Below are 14118 nucleotides of genomic sequence, written 5' to 3'. Positions count from 1 at the left end.
ATTTAGAGACAATAAGCATCAAAACCGAAATTTTGATAGAAGATTATTTAGAATGAGTAATCTTAACTAAGTTGTAGTATATGTCACAAGGTTTCTGTGCATATAAAGAACGCCAAAATCCGAGTTATAACGAAGAAGTTATGACCTGTCGAAGTTTCGCAACAGAACCGACACGACGCTGAATGATGTAAAAAGTGAATTTACGTTAGATTGATATTTATCCTTAGCAATCTAAACAAAAGTCTTAGAGTTCGTTAAACCTTGAGCGTGAATAAAAAGAACATCTGAATCTGACTTTGTATGAGGAAGTTATGATTTTTCTAAACATCCGAATACTCGATTTGAGATTGAGCGATTTTTAGCCGAAACAATATAAACGAGAATCGAAGAACTTGTTAATAGTAGTCCAACGGTAGAAAGATAGACGAAAACGGACGTCGGATGAAGAAGTTGTGAATTTATAACGGAGTTTTCTTGTCCCGGCCTACTAAAAATAATATAATAAAAATAAAATCAAAATTAGCCAAGAGAGTCTAAATGAACGTTGTAGAGCATAATCTCACCTACACATGGATATAAAGAACGTCGAAAATGGAGCTCATATGCGAAAGTTATGAATTTTTGAAGATCGTGGCATGGATACCAAAGCTTATCCAAAGCGTACACCCAGCGTAACCAAGATTACGCCCAACATACTTGGAAATTATGCCTAGCGTAATCCTAGACCCAGCAGCCTATAAATAGAAACCAAGATCAGCCATTTTCTTTGTTCATTTTCTCTTCTCTCTCTCACGTTTTGCCTCGATTTTCGTACAAAAAATATCCCGAAGCCTCGGTATCATTCCTCAGCCCCGAAGCCCTGAAGATCCCGAGTAGTGAAATTTCCTAGCCAAAGCTCTGGCCGCGAGAAGCTCGGATTTTGTGAAAATCTTCCAGATCTACCCAAGAATACTACCTTCTACAAGTTGTAGTGTTGTCCGATCATCTTCTGATCAAGTGAGTGTATAGTCACTTTCGTCTTACACATAGATATGAAGTATTTTATAAAATACGTGCTATGTGTATATATATTGTTGTTTATATGAGTGAGTGTGTGGTTATTTTCTTCTAACACATAAATATGAAGTATTTGCTTTAAAATGCGTGTTATGTGTTTATATACTATTGTTTATTTGAGATAAGTGTGGAATGGATGTTTTATAAGGTTTTTTAGATGAGTTAAACCGTATATGTATTTTTTTATCTACTAATATGTTTGGTAGAACATGGGTAGATGAGATAGTTGGTATGTGATAAAATGATGAGGTAAATGACGAGGTATGTAAGATGTTTAAAGAATAATATTGGTAGATGCACCAAGTAGACAATGTCATAATACTATTAGATGCACTTGATAATAATATTGGTAGATGCACCAAATAGAGAATGTCATAATACTAGTAGATACACTTATAGGATAATCCTGGCAGATTCGCTTATAGGATAATGTCGGCAGATGCGCCCAAAAGAGAATGTCATAAACCTGGCAGTCGCGCCTCATAGTGTATGACGTAATCCTGGCAGAGGCACTTAAAGGATGATGTTCGTAGATGTGCCTTATGTAGCAATGGATTTTGTGTCAATTCCATAGGTCAATCCTTAGGAATGAATGAATGAATGATAGTTGAATTCTTAGGGTAAACCTTTAGAAATAAAGATTACAATGGGGATGGGTAATTGGGTTGATTGTTTGATGGTTGAATATAATAATTATATTATTGTGGTTCGAAAACCTTATATGCTCACCGGGCTCCGAAGCCTGACCCACTCAGTTTTCTTTGTATGACAGGTATCAATACAATGACATCCCGAGATTTTGTTATATAACGAAAATACTTTTCCTTAAGAAATGCTTTGATAAATTCTTATCATATTTTGTTTTGGAGACAAATTCCGCAACAATTTTCTTTAAACGATTACTCTTATTTTGAAAACAAAGCATAAAAAAATCGGTCTTTTCTGGCCGTGAAATTGAGGATGTCACAGTTTGGGTCCTAATCGCTAATTGGGTGATATTTTGGTATTGTTAGCTTGAGGAGTTGTCAGGGTAGCAGCTAAGGATTTCTTGCAATGAGCTTCAACATTCGAGGTGAGTCTCCTCACTGTTGTATGGGTCGAAGGCACCAATGCCGACCTATTTGGTTTATGTATTGTAGGAAGACCCGGGGTTAGCTCTTGTCGTTATGTATAAAAGACCATGAGGGCACAATGTATGCAAGACCGGAGTCTGAACTCTGGCAAGTAATTGGTTAAGTAGTATAGTTTGTATATTATTTATCTTTGTGATGCTTGCATGGAAGACTAGGAGGTGGGTCTTGGCGCTTGTCTGTAAGACCCAGGGTTGTGCCCCCGGCCTGACAAGAAAGACTAGGAGGCAGCTCGTGGCATAATGGCAAGGCGATGGTTCGCACATAGCAGTCTCATTGATTATGGTATATGATGGATGTGTGTATCTCAGAGTTATATATGACATGTATGGATTGTTTGATATGTATGGTATGTGGTATTTAGGAAACTCACTAAGCTTTGTGCTTACGGTTTTCAGTTTATGTTTCAGGCACTCCAGTTTTCAAATGGAAGAGCTCGAGACGATCGCAGCACATACGCCCATGTCTAATAGCAATATGTGATCTTTTGGATTAGACACTGATAATTGTGTTAATTGAAATGCTTTTCAATGTTTAGAACAAAGCTACAATAGTGTTTTTATTATAATAATAATGTAAATTTTACCTTGGATTTTTAGGCTGCTACATGCTCTGCTATTTTTTATTTTATTTAACATGTTTATGTATTAACTCATAATTTGTTGTTATTTGTAAAAATTATTTTTTTATAGATTATTATCATGTTAAAATGTATACGTATGAGATATAATAATCAAAAAGTGGATTAGAGCACTTGTTTATATTCATTTTTATTATTTTTTTTCTTTAATTTATATATATTGAATACATACATTTACATTCCTTGTTTGCATATTTTAATTTATAGATTGATTGTGGTTAGGGGTGTACAAAACTCAACGTATATCCAGAACATAGTATATCGAAGGTTTTCAAACTTTTATTTGGGTTGTCAAAGAAAAACACATGAGTAAAGGAAGTGGATGGATTTGTTATCCTTGTAACGTTTATAAATCTTTAAAATACTTAATGGTACCCGAAAAGTAAAGTATAACTTTTTTCAAAATGGTTTTGTGCCTAGGTACACTTGTTGGTCAAAGACATGGAGAAGCACTATTGGATTGTAGCATATTGTTGATCGATGCACACATTAACGATAGTACATACAACAACGAGTCATATTACTCTATTAAATAAAGGATCATATTGCTGTAAAAAAAGAGTTACAAAAATAAAAATGCATACAAACTTAAACCAACAAAAAAAAAAAAAAAAAAAAAAAAAAAAAAAAAAAAACCTTAAATGAACGAACGACATCAGTGTTCTTGATCGTTCACTTATTAAATAAAGGAAAATACACTAACTTACCACTACACAGTACGCAACATGTGGTTTGGTTACATCCGTACTACCAATTACTTTATACCGACTCTCCTTATTGACTTTCCTAAACTTTAACAATTTTTACACGGATAGTTAAAAAACAAATCCAAAACAGTTCACAACTTTTATTGTATACAAAACATTCTAAGTTTTTTGATTTCATAAAATCTTATGTTTCGGATCGAACCTTTTCAATAAGTTCCCGCCGTAGAAGTTTCCCCGCAGCCGATTTTGCACATTGTTTACAAATGTCGCTCGCTTCAATCTTTTTATAAGGTGAAACCTGTATCGATTATATTCCAGTGAATATGATTTTTATTAAAATATAAAAATATTACAAACCTTTACCTGTTCAGCAATAAATTTCTTAACATCATCTTCGGTCAACGAACTGTTTGGAGACCGAACGACAAATGCAATTGGGACTTCGCCAGCTTCCATATTGGGAAACCTACCATAATACTTATACTGATTAGCTACAACATATCAGATCTAAAAGAGAATGTTGAAAGAAAGAGCAATGTAATTTTCCCTTTTTACCGATGTGGGAAATATACTTCAAATTTTATGCATAATAACAACATACTTATTGTATTTACACAATGCAACAAATATTAACCATGAAAACAAGTATATTTTTTCCCATTTGATTTTTGCTTTACTCTTGTAGTTGTTTCTTTTTCATATGTGGTAGTATATTTTCCAAATCAGTATTCTAATAGTACCGTTAAGGTACGTTGCTACTAAAGGTAAAAGTGAAAGTATTATCCTTTATAATTTATATTTGCACCCATAATACCAATGTACTTATGATTTTCTACCGAAAACAATTATTTGAACCTGGAAAATTGGTAATGGGTTACCATTTATTTTGTTTTTAACCCTTTTGTTCTTATGGCATTCAACTAATAATGTTATGGTTATACAAATACCAAATCTACATTGAGATATTTAGGATAAAGTATATTATATTATGGATAGATAGTAAAGTATATTACTCATCATGGTAAAAAAAAAAAGGGGAAAGGTAAATTCCTATTTCCTGAAAATTGGCCATTTAGAAAATGTTGTGAATAAGCTTCAAATTCTGAATAAGATTGTCTTATTAACTTACGGAATTACTACAACATTCAATATTTCAGAGTGTGAAAGTAAAAGCACTTCAAGCTCTACTGGTGCAACCTTAAAAGTATAAAACATACAGCCAAGATTAATGATTGTTATTGTCATGAAAAAAAGATAACAAAAAAACCTATCAAAATAGGATCTTTGGAAGATATAAGTTACCACAACTTTTTTACCTGAAAACCCTTGCACTTAATGAGTTCCTTTATTCGGTCAAACACATATAACTTACCTCGATCATCAAAATACCCAAGATCCCAGTGTGCACAAAACCCTGTTTATCTCCATATACTCTGTAGCATGTGCATTATTAAGATAACCTATAAATTAAGATCTAAAACAGATTTTATGCCTAAAAAGCAAATTAAAGATTCGTCTTTTATGTGTAAAAAATGATAAGATGTTCATACCTTGCATCATGCTAGCTCCTCGAACCCATATTTCACCCATCTAGTTAATATGAAGAGGCTTATCGGTATCTGCACTAACTATTTTCACCTCAACACCTAGTAATAGAATCCCAGTGGAACCAGAGTTACGTGGGCCAATGATTAGACTCTTCATTGTTATAAGCCCAGTTTTTTAAGTCATACCATATCCCTGTTGGGTTTCTTGATTTTGTCATATAATTTCAAAATTCTTAAAGAAATTCAAAAATCAAAGCAAAATGGTATTCAGAACTCTAGCTTATAACTACGAGTCTTATGGTCTACAATGTTTTGTATAAAGTTCAGTTACCCCCTTTTGGATTGGAAAATTTTAGATCATATGAGTTTGGGTCGTATAATTACTATCATAACATTCTCAACCAAATTAAGTTTTTGTCTAATAATAAGTTTTAAATCACAACATTTTTGAATCATAAAATACTCTATTAAAGATCATGACTTATGTAAATCAAAATACTTTTGGATCTTAACAAACTTATTAAAAATAACAATTTTTTATCTTGAAATATTTTGGATCATACATTTTAAGATCATAACATTTTCACCGAAGTCGGGTTTTTGTGTAATAATAAGTTTTGAATCATAATATCTATTAAATCATGTAATTTTGAATTGCAAAAGATACGATTAAAAATCATTATTTTTTTTGAATAATAATGTTTCAGGTTAAAACAAATTAAAGATCATGTTGAATTATAACAAACTTGTATTATGAATATTTTAACTAATATCATTTTTAACATTAAATTTTTTAAAACTTACAATATTATAAAATAAAGTTTAATATATAAACAATCTTATTTTTTTTAAGTAAATAATGAAGGATATATATATATATATATATATATATATATATATATATATATATATATATATATATATATATATATACACGTGCCAAATTAAGTTTGAAAAGGAGATCATTAAATATATTGGTTCAAATGGAAAGGAAGATTACCTGAATAACCATAACATGAAGAAACTTTTTGGCACACTCCTCCATTAATTCTTTCCCCAAAGGTGCAGCACCTGAAGCAATTTGCTTTAAAGAAGATAGATCGAACTTCTTTACTGCATCCTGTTTAGCCAAAGCAAGTATAACCGGAGGAACAACCCATAAATTTTTCACTCTATATTTCTAAATGTGCTTTAGTAACCTTTCAAAATCAAACTTCCCCTTCGATCCTCTCGACTGGTGACCTTACCTAGCATATCTAGGTGTTGGCCTACCACTTCGATCCTCTCGACTGGTATATCACATACTATCACATAATCATAGTCTGTCTAGCATTGATGGGTACTAAACTACCCCTTCGGCCCTATCAACCAGTAACTTGGGGACTATCTCCCCCTACTACTACCATACATAATATCATATCACATATATCATAATAGTAGATAGAACATCATAGGTAGCAACAAACCTATATGAATATCACAAAGACAATCATCTAACGTACATCTCCTACTAATGGGTTGACATTGTGGCCTTAGACCCACTGCTACTGGAAGGTAACTCACCCCTCAATAGACTGCTGAATAATTCGTGCAAAGGTGACACCGTCGACTGCTCCAACTACTCCCCGACTATCATGACCACATAAACGTTTAGTCACTAATTGTTGGCTCTTTTATGGGTAAAATGACTATTTTACCTATTTTGATCTAATTTGGGCCATGAACTAGGCCCACTCCTTTCTAGTCCTCACTAGGGCCTATTAAGTCCCCAAATGGCCCAATTTTCTAAATTGGGCCCAACTCTTCAAATGGTCTTTTCTTCCATGCCCAAACCAATTCTCCGACCCTTAACTGACTTTTGAAGGCCTATCACATCTCAACTACCTCTATGTCCAAAGCTAGGCCCAAACCGAGGCCCAATAACTTAATATCCATTGACTGAGCATACACTGAGCGTACGTATCTGTACGCTGAGCGTACTACTTAAATGGCTTGTACGTTGTGCGTATTGGCGTGTACCACCAGTGTACTCTCCTATTAACCCATCTTCTCCAAAATGACTTAATCCCTTAAGATAGAATGTCGAACTTACAGAAGCTTAATTCATAAAGTTGTGAGAGTCTAGTTCCAACAATGTGGCAATTTGCCAGCTACAATGTGGCGACAGGTGTCACTGCGACTGTTTTTTTTTTTGTAAAGCTGCTACAACGTGGCCTATGGTGGCCACGACGTGGAGGTCAGTTAGGGTTGACTTTTTACCAAGTTGACTTTTGGTCAACTTATGGGTTTTAGTGTGTAGTCTGAGAGGGTACTTCTATATTGATGATTATGTGATTCATAATACCAGTCTTCACTGTCAGAGAGCTATTGTGATTGTATGATATTGCGAGGTGAGTCTTCTCACTATACTACTTGTGTGTGAATGCTAGACTAGTCGAGTGTTATTTGTTGATTGTTGTTGTGTGTATTATTGGTTGTTGATAACCTACAAGGTTGTTGATAATCCATAGGGCTGTTGTGAGCCCATAGGACTATTGATAATCCTAGGGTTGCTAATAACACATAATTGTTCATTATGTTATGTTGTATGTGATATTTTGGGTGAACTCGCTAAACTTCATGCCTACATTTGTGAATTTAAATGTGTTTCGGGTACTTCAGATGATCGTGGAAAGGAGAAGGCTTAACTGTATACACTCATCGACACCTTTTGTGATTCCGCATTATTAGGATACTCTAATTCTGGGATGATTGTATTTTGAAAATTATGGTTTTTCTTGACTTGGTTTTTATGGAAACAATGTTTTTACCTAATTTAAAAATGAAAATTTTGTTTGTGTAAATGAGACATTACATTATTATAACGAACCCAAACAGATAACCCTTCACTTTTTAAACTGCTTCACCAGTCATTAGAAACTATTTGTTTCATATTTTTTCAGAGTGCAAGGCCTCATCGTCTTCATTTGAGTAAGAGAATCATGAATATTAAGATTTAAGAACTGTATCATTGATATTCAAATATGAAGTCGGAAAAGAGTATAAAATGATGAATCCAAGGTCTTCCTCATCATACTTAGATTAGAAATAATTTCTTTGAGGTTGAATATATGGGTAAGAAATCTCCACTTTTTGAAATTTGTGTAAGAACAACTTATGTTTCCAATGCATCTTGTTTGTAAGAACCTTCTTCATACAAATAGATTCAAGTTTTAACCAAATAGCTCTTGAAGACTTTTGTTAAGTACTTGTTGAATAATATTGTTGTGTAAGTAAAGTCAAATACAAGTAAGAGGATGCTGGATGCGGATCCTTTCTTTCTTCATTTGTAGTCCAAGTAGCTTTAGATTTACCTACAAACAAATCTAAAGCGTCCTCATAATCGGTTTATTCCAAAAGATCTCTCATCTTCACTTGCCAAAGTGAAAATCTAGTGTTACAATGTAGCCATGAGAAAATAAAAATCAAGGTACATATAATTTGTAATACAGCTAATCGTCAATTTATAGATCAGTTCAAGAAAATCATTTCATAAGGGCTAAGAATTGATTTATATGGCTGGGAAAAAAATTGTATATCAGGTTGTGTATGACTTTAAGGAAAAATAATCATATACGTCTTACATGCATATGAGCTTAAGATAAAAATTTAAAAGGGTATTTTCACTGAACTTGGGTTTTTGTTTAATAACAAGCTTTGAATCATAATATCTATTAAATCGTATAATTTTGAATTGTAAAAGATAACGTTAATGATTATAAATATTTTGAATGATAATATTTTCAGTAAAAACAAATTAAAGATCATAACATGTTGAATTATAACAATATTGTATTATGAATATTTTAACTATATCATTTTGGATAATATCTTTTTCAAGTTTAATTTTTTAAAAACCTAGAATATTATAAACTAAACTTATATATATATATATATATATATATATATATATATATATATATATATATATATATATATATATATATATATATATATATACTAGCAGTGCACCCGCGCAAAGCGGCGGGACATGTAAATTCTTTCAGTGATATGTTTCCTCTACAAAAATGTTATGTTACAAAAGAAAGTACACGTCGAAGACAAAATAATCAAACTATGGTGTTATTTGGGAAATAAAGTCATTTTTTGTTCCTGGACGGTGGACTTTATAGTAGAGGAGGGAGCAAAGAGGTATATGCGATTGGAGGGATATTTGAATCAACATGCTAAATTTAAGGATATCTAAAAGGGTTCAAAATTTGAATGAATCCGAGATTTGAGGAAACCATATCAAATTGTTGAGAAATATATGGAGATTTGATGATAAATATTTGAATTCAAAATATGGTTAAAATTTAATATTATTTTATTAATGATTACTTGTACTATCAGCTTCATCATTTGGACGTCTTAAAAAAATATTATTATTATAATCAATCTATTTTTAGAAATAGTTAGATTTCTTTTATAAGATAGTAAAGATATATATATATATATAAGAAATAAAGAATTAAAACATTAGGTGCGAAATTAAGTTTAAAATGACAAACAATCGAACAATTATAAATGGCCAGAAAGGAGATCATTAAATATATTTAGTTCAAATGCAATGGAAGTTTACCTGAATAACTGTAACATGAGGGAACTTTTTGGCACACTCCTCCATTAATTCTTTCCCTAAAGGTGCAGCACCTGAAGCAATTTGCTTTAAAGAAGATAGATCGAACTTCTTTACTGCATCCTGTTTAGCCAAAGCAAGTATAACCGGAGGAACAACCCATAAATGTGTCGCTCTATATTTCTCAATGTTCTTTAGTAACCCTTCAAAATCAAACTTCCCCATTGATATGATGGTATTCCCTTCCTGTAGCTGAGAATATAGTATAGTCGCAAGTCCGGCTATATGAAACATGGGCAAGACACATATGAACCTGTAGTCTTTCTCCCCCATTAATCTTTGATCTGAAGTAATCATCTGTGAGTTAGAGATGAAATTCATATGGCTTAAAACGACACCCTTACTAACACCGGTTGTTCCAGAAGAGTACAGTAAGGCCGCAGTATCATCTCCTCCGATGGACACATTAGGGAGTTCTGAGACTGAGGAAGATGTTGAAATCAAATCGTTATATGAATAACATCCTTTTCTTGGACTTTCTGACCCTAAAAACACAACCGGCAGGCCAAAGCTTTCAACTTTTTGGTACAATGCTGGAATGGTGATGATGAGTTTGGGTTTAGAGTCTTGGAGTTGTTTGGATAGCTCGCCGACAGTGTACTGAGGGTTGACGGTGGTGGCTATGGCACCGAGAGCGATGACAGAGAAAAGAGAGACGGAGTATTGGATTGAGTTGGGGGCGAAGAAGAGGACGACGTCGTTCTTGGAGATACCCAGTTGGGTGTTCAAGGCTTGAGAAAGCTTGGCTACGGTGGTTTTGAATTCAGAGAAAGTGAGGGTTTCGCCGGAGTCGCAGTCGATTAAGGCCGGTTTGTTTGGGTACGATGAAACGTTACGGAAGAGGAAGGAGATCATTGATGTGTGTTGTTTTGCTGGGATGACTACTGGTGGTCGGAGTGATCGGAATATTCCGTCATGGCCATACCCAGATTTGTCCATCGACATTGTGTGTGTTTTTGATAGATGAGCAATTTCTACCAAATGATATTCAAGTGCTCATCACCTTCATATCTTTCACATTTTATACTCCTCCATCTTGGCTAGTGACGGGTCTAACATTCTTTTTTCTAAATTTTCATTCTGAAATAATATATCTAAGTAATAAATTATAGTTTAAATAATCTATTAATTATTGAAGTTGTGAAAAAGAAAATTAACAATCTTGTAGAATATTATAGCGATATTAATTAAAGGTTGTTATAAAAGGCCTAATATTATAGATACAGTTAATTAATTCACATAGAGTTTAGGAACAGCCTACTTTTTGCGGAAATTGGCCTTTTATTTTTATCCAAAATGGAAAGTGATATTTGGGTTAATAATTTACACAAAGGTAAAATACATTTGCATCTATCGTACAAGTTAGTAAAACATACATTCAAGTGGTTAAATCAATTTATTAAGTTGAAATATCAATTGTCATCAAAAATTTGGCACTAAATTTGATATTTTTCGGATTTTCCAGCTAGTTTACGTGTACCACCGATTCAACCAATCTTTCATCTTCCTTGTTTTTCTTTTCGACCTTCACCTTAATTTTTTTCTCCCGAGACGTAATCAGTCGACGTTGTTGTATGAGAAAAGAACTGTGACTCTATCGGTTAGTGAACGTTCAGGTTTTTGGCCTTTGTCTTGTTACCATTGGCATCACAGACGCTCCCATATTGAATGAAACTTCACACAACGTTGCTTCAAGCTCGCCGGACACCACCCCCACTATCTTTCTGCCACTTGCCCGACCTTCTTCCCCTCAATTTGAAATTTAAATACTCTCATTTGATTCAATCTAACATTGACATCGAAGGAAACATGTGGTTTTCTAGTTTGGACAACTCGATAGCTTAATTATGTGCCGATTTATGTTCTTATCGATTCATTGTTTTAATTTGATCTTAGTTATGGATCGGTAGGGTATGTGATTTTTAGTTTATGATTGTTGTTTTTTCAGCTTAGGTTATTGGTTGAACAGTATTGTATGTTTAGTTTTTGCCCACCATATGTTCACTAAAATGTGTGAGTGGCTGTTTGATGCTTCAACTTCTACTATTCTTCCGTACTATTTCAGCTTCAATTTGAGTGGCTGTTTGCGGGGACTTGATTGAGGGGTTGTGCCAGTGCTCTACAGAAACGGGTAGCGTGCCCCTTCCTGTTGCAATTTCTGCAGTGTAACTCTCGGCAGGCTCCATAGTGATGGAAGTTACACTTGTTTCATTTTGGGCGAATCCTCGCATATTGTTGTGCTGACGTTGGCGTGGCAGGTGTTCTAACAACATGAACAACAACAATCTATTGTTTCTTCGAGGGATCTTGAGTTGGTTGTCCCTTTTTCCTACTCTCAGATCTTCGTTTATGGTCGCCCCCTTTTGGTAGTTTAAGAATGGGGGTCATTATTCCTTGGCGGACTCCATGGTCCACGAGTGTTTGTGCTAGTTGCTTGGCATTGTCAAACGTGAGAGGTTTTGCAGCTATCATGTTTCCTTGAATCTGAGGAGATAGTCCCCAAATGTATCTCTCTATCTTCTTGCTCTCCGGGGCATAGTAGCGCTAAATCACTAAATCTATTAGTGTAGGCTACTATGTCTGAACCTGTCATGGTAATCTCCCACAACTCTTGCTCCAGTTTTTGTACTTCACCCCTCGAGCAGTACTCCTTTAGCATCATTGTTTTTAGGCTTGCCCAACCCATTGAGTTTGCCACTGGTAGGGTCAGTGATTTGACATGGCCATTCCACCACGTCAGGGCCCCATCGGAGAAAGTGCAGACAACAAACATGACTTTGCTCCCTTCTGGGCACGTGCAAATTTCAAATACTGATTCTGTTTTCTCGAAACATTGCTTTAGAGCAATGACTCATCCACTTCCGCTAAAGTATTTAGGTTTTAATTCATGAAGTCTTTATATGTACACTCCCTAGAGTGTATGTGGTTATTTCCATGATTAGATGGGTTAGCACCACTTACCGCCCATTGGTACCACTTGCATGGATATGAGACATGGCGGCTGTTACGGTGGTATTCACCGTAGTCTGGAACATAGTGGGGTCATATTATGGACGTGGTTGTAGTGGATTTGTTGTCGTGTTGTTATTAGACCTGATATATCTACGAGGTAACATCTTTCTGTCATAAAATTTAAAGTTGAAAGGTAGGTAAAATATCGGTAGAGGTTATAAATCAAATGTCATACGAACTAGGTTATTGTATTTGACTGTAACATGCTCCGAAAGTGTTCTGTAATAAATTCATAATAGAAGTTTATGTGAAAAATAAACTTATGAATTTTCCATAGTGACTACCATCACTGAATTTTTTTGACTTGATTTGTAGTTATCAGTTGTGATGAAAGACGTGATAAACCTAACACATAGTGTGAGTAGTGTAATCACTAACTCACTGGTTTATATTATTTTCTTAACTATTAATATTCCGTATAAGGTGGTCTCTAAATTGTTTCTAATAGGATAAGGTTTGTTAATGATGTATCTAGTGCCTTTCTCTTCGGTCGATCCTTTCTTGGAATCCTCCTTGTAAAACCTCTTTTGGTTCTGTCTTGATTCCTCTGTTGGTTGTTTGTGATGTTTAGGTGTGTCAGTTGTGCGAGAATGGAAGTGTCTAAAGAATCTATGAGATTTATTAAACATTTTTATTAACATAATTTTTTTTTACGAAAATGATCCTTACCTGGTCTTTCTATAATCACTTAGTGTATACAGATTATATATAACTAAGATCAAATAGATCGTCGAATAAGTGATCCTACTCTAAAATCACAACCAAACAAGGAACAGGAAGTCGAGTGAAAATCACAAATTCTAAGTCTATAAAATCTCAATTATATATAACCTTAACGTATACTCTCAGTAATTATAGACCTAACAGTAAAGATCTTTTAGTTTTCACATAAGTTAGTTATAGTACCTAAAATACTCCTATAGTATTTTAACTTTATGTTTTGTTCTAGCATTTCTTTGTATATAGGGATGGTAAGTTTTAGGCTTGCTGCAACACCACTATCAATCCCAAACAGATATTGGTCGTATCTAAAACAAATATAGTTGATTAGGCTATATTTATCGCAGATATGATTACATAACTGTTTAAGTTTGACTGTAATGTCCAAAATCTAATGCTATTGTTTTGTTCTTCTTGTAATATTTGTTCTAGTATATATATATATATATATATATATATATATATATATATATATATATATATATATATATATATATATATATATATGCTTGTATGTATACTTTCATAAAAATATACTTATATTTTAAAAGTATACTTTTAGTTAGAACACTTCGGTCCTATTGTATTTATAGTTGTGTATATTTTAATAATTTATATACTTAATTCA

General features: G+C 33.6%; 1 pseudogene across 1 annotated transcript; it reads right to left on the bottom strand.

Moving 5' to 3' along the window:
• Positions 1-3477: 3477 nt before the first annotated feature.
• On the bottom strand, positions 3478-10771 carry LOC145000700 (putative CoA ligase CCL7; annotated as a pseudogene). The gene is made up of 6 exons (XR_013661334.1): positions 9702-10771; positions 5084-5273; positions 4850-4993; positions 4663-4730; positions 3897-3999; positions 3478-3831 (listed from the first exon to the last, which is right to left on the bottom strand). The product of XR_013661334.1 is annotated as a putative CoA ligase CCL7 (transcript).
• Between the last annotated feature and the right edge of the window lie 3347 nt (positions 10772-14118).

This window comes from Lactuca saligna, chromosome 6 (assembly GCF_052625555.1).
Source record: "Lactuca saligna cultivar CGN05327 chromosome 6, ASM5262555v1, whole genome shotgun sequence".
NCBI classification, from domain to species: domain Eukaryota; kingdom Viridiplantae; phylum Streptophyta; class Magnoliopsida; order Asterales; family Asteraceae; genus Lactuca; species Lactuca saligna.
The sequence above is the reverse complement of the archived record's forward strand: the minus strand, read 5'-3'. Positions and strand labels throughout refer to the sequence as shown.